The sequence below is a fragment of the Coenobita brevimanus genome, chromosome 8, assembly GCF_032717465.1.
Source record: "Coenobita brevimanus isolate Jiangsu-jjx chromosome 8, ASM3271746v2, whole genome shotgun sequence".
NCBI classification, from domain to species: Eukaryota; Metazoa; Arthropoda; class Malacostraca; order Decapoda; family Coenobitidae; genus Coenobita; species Coenobita brevimanus.
In genome coordinates this window covers 44,374,048-44,377,802 of record NC_136961.1, presented here as the reverse complement: position 1 = coordinate 44,377,802, position 3,755 = coordinate 44,374,048, and positions in this window count along the sequence as shown.

Sequence of the window (3,755 nt, the reverse complement as noted above, 5' to 3'; positions counted from 1 at the left end):
TATATATTTACTTATTTTGAGAGAGAGAGAGAGAGAGAGAGAGAGAGAGAGAGAGAGAGAGTGACAAACGAGATAGATTGTTCTGGTATTGATGTGAACGCCTACTGAGAGAATAAGTAGAGGAAAAGAGCAGTTGGTCATACTCCTTTCACCTTAACCTGGCCTAGATTTTCGTCCTTTTGCAGCTTATGCCACGTAGCTCAGTGGCAGAATAAGACAATATTACGGCTCTTCATCCTTTCCGTAGCACTTTTTCGTGACGATCATCATATTCTAGTGTTAATCAGCTGTTACAACAAGCATGGAAGATGGAGAGAGGTCAATTTTAGGCCAAGTTAGAGTAAAATGAGTATAGTACCTTTATTGATGTGAACGTCTACTGAGGAAATGAGTCGAGGAGAAGAGGGATTGGTTGCTAGATTGACGCATTTCTCAGTAATTCCCAAGTCGCGTGCCTCCTTGATAGAAACACACACGAACACAACACCACACACCAAACACCCTTCCTGTCGTGGGTGGAGGAGGCTCCCTAACACCTCTTTCTTACCGATTTATTTTGTACATCATTCCGTATTATTCTCTTGTATTGTTTGAAGTGAAGGATCTTTTTTGTGTTGATGTGGATATGATGAAGTGTTAAGAGATGTAGTTTGAGATGGTTTGCGGACGTAGAGAGGATGGGGAATGAGAAACTGACTAGAAGAGTGCGTGTGAATGACGGTAAGGGGAAGAAGGTAAGAGGGAGACGAAGGATGAGATGGAGGGTTGGAGTAGAGATAAATATGAGAGAGGGGTGTGAGCTGGGGAGAGGGCAGCCAAATGGAAGAGGACGGTGCGACGTGGAGGCGATTTGTTTGTGGCCACCCCTTACAGGACTAAGGCGTTTGGTAGTAGATAGATATAAGATATGAAATTTACCCTTTTTTATCGACATAGATTGAAAAAAAAAATGCAAGACTTTATTGATGTACCAGATACCGAAAAAAAATTGTAAGAGGTACAGAAGACATGGGTAGTTACGTAGCACCTCTGCTTTAGTGATTTATTTTACCTGTTGCACCAGAACATTTTCGTCTATGCTATTTATATCGTTTTAATATAGAGTTTATTGACAGAGTTTACATCAGTAACTTACAAGAGAATACTGACTGAGGTGTAATGTGCAAGATAAGTAGCTATGGAAGAGGTGTTAGGAATTCTTTTAAGACCTACAAACGACAGCCAAGCGTGGGCGAGAGGTGGGGAGAGGGGGGGGGGTGAGTGGTGAGGTCAGCGACTACAAGAGACTAGGAAAGAAATGAGAAGGAAATCGATTAAAGAAGGAGAGAGAGAGAGAGAGAGAGAGTGTGTGTGTGTGTGTGTGTGTGTGTGTGTGTGTGTGTGTGTGTGTATTCCTGCCTCATTAACAAAACTAATTAAATTCCACCCAACCACGACTTAATATTCAGGTGTGGAGAGAGACCCAGTTCCCTCAGGTGAAAACAGACACCTGTAATGAACGTTTACCTGTACCTTAATATGTTTTTTTTCTTTTTGGTGGCAGTCAGTGAGCCTAAACATATTATTTTATTATTATTATTATTACTATTATTATTATTATTATTATTTTTATTATTATTATTATTACCACTACTACTTTACTTATTTATTTATATTTTGTCTTTTCTGGTCATAGACTGTTCACCCCGTTCCTTATCTTTTATGTATCTTTTCTGGCCATGTACTCTATTGCCCGTTCCTTTAGTCCAGCAGCAGTTCTCCTCCATGCAGCATATACAGAGCTACACATCTCCAAATGCCACACACCGTCTATGCTGAATACATAGTGATTCTCTCTCTCTCTCTCTCTCACACACACACACACACACACACACACACACACACACACACACACACACACGATTTTTTTATTCTCAAGATTTTTTTATTCTAGAAATTGTTTGGAGTGTCCTCGTCTTTTTTTTTCTAGGTATTTTTTCGAGTCCGATGTTTTTTTGTTTTTTTTTGGTGGTCTTTTTGGGAGTGTCCTCGATTTTTTTTTTTTTTTTTTTTTTGGTATATATTTCTTGGAGTGTCCTCGATTTTTTTTTTTTTTGGTATATATTTCTTGGAGTGTCCTCGATTTTTTTTTTTTTTTTGTGGTATATATTTCTTGGATTGTTCTCGATGTTTCTTCCTCTCTCTCTCTCTCTCTCTCTCTCTCTCTTTTTTTTTTTTTTTTTTTTTTTTTACAGGCCACAGCATTGCTTCTCTTGCAAAATCAGCTTCTCACAGGCCGGGTGTACTGAACCGACTCAGTGCTTTCCTCGGCCCCGCACAACTGCTGAGTCAGGGGAAGTATTCAGCCTTGTGTGAAGTAGGTGACAGCTCTCATGTGGTGGGGGGATGGGGGGGCACCACATTCACATTCAGCTCTTTTAAACCGGGTGGAGTCAGAAGCTTTGTTTTAGCCCACATCCTCTCGCTGACTCCCGCCTCCCTCTCTTCACGGCAATGTTGCATCCCTCTCCTTTCTATCGCTGTTAGATCTGGCATTGCATTCTTTTTAGTTGTCTGTTTTTATGTTTTTCGGTTCATGGGAGTCATACCTCTCGTAATAAACCCGCTTCCTTTCACTAACTCCCCCTCGTCTCTCTTCACCACATTATTGCCTGACTTCTTCCTGTCACTGTTGAATGCGACAATATTATGAATGACACTGTTTACGTTTCATCTTTAAGGATTATATAATGTATATATATACAGTATATATACATAAATACATACGGTATATTGTAATCAGTAGAATAGAAGAAAAATATAGACAAGTTTTAAAGAGGCGACGTCTAACGAGGAATTACTACATTAAAAAATTTCCGAAACAGAGTCAAGAGCTAAGGAAATCGGAATGTTGTCACCCTCCCCCTACTTCCTTAACCCCTGTAATTATAGCCTACGTGATACAGGGGACCCCGTAACACCTCCCTTAAGTAGTTTATTCCGCTTATTACACCTCAGTATTCTCTCGTCTGCTATTGATGCAAACCATGTCGGAATTAAAGTGATATCAGTTCCATACAGCGGAATGTTAAGGTATAGTAGACAAAATAAGTCGCTAAGGAAGATGTTCTACGTGGGTTTACTGGCTATTGTAAGGTGTAATAGTCAAAACTAAGTCGCTGAGGAGGATGTGCTACTACGGTCGTTCTATTTTATGTAGTGTTTATCGTATATTTCTTTAGCTACTCCAAGAGCCATCATTTTCTGTGACTATGAAGAATGGTAGAAAATGTGTGTCTTCCTTGAACACAACTTTCTCAGAATTGTTCAACCGTTTAAGATGAGCCAAATCGTCTGGAAGGAGAAAGAATAAATAAAAAGAATACATAAGCAGACTGAAAGAGTTGGCCCACTTTTTTCCTTTCCACTCCATTTCTGATTTCCTTACTCTTCATTCGGCCTTAAATCTTCCTTTTACTATTTCCCTCCATTCTCCTTTGGCGCTAGCTGTGAGAGTCGTATTACTGAAACGAAGCGCTAGTATAGAGAGGCCCCAGTTTTTGACAATTCCTGATGGTAAATTAATTCATCATCATTATCATCCGGACCTCCTTTCCCACCCGAGGGCAGGGTGAGGAGTAGCAACGTCCAGGCAGCCCAAATTTGCCCAATCCAGTGGGCTATGCTTCCAGTCGCTCACCATTCAAGGCCCCGGAAGCCTGGCTCTATCTGATACGCCAAAAACATTCACCACGTTCCGTAACTTCACATAAGCG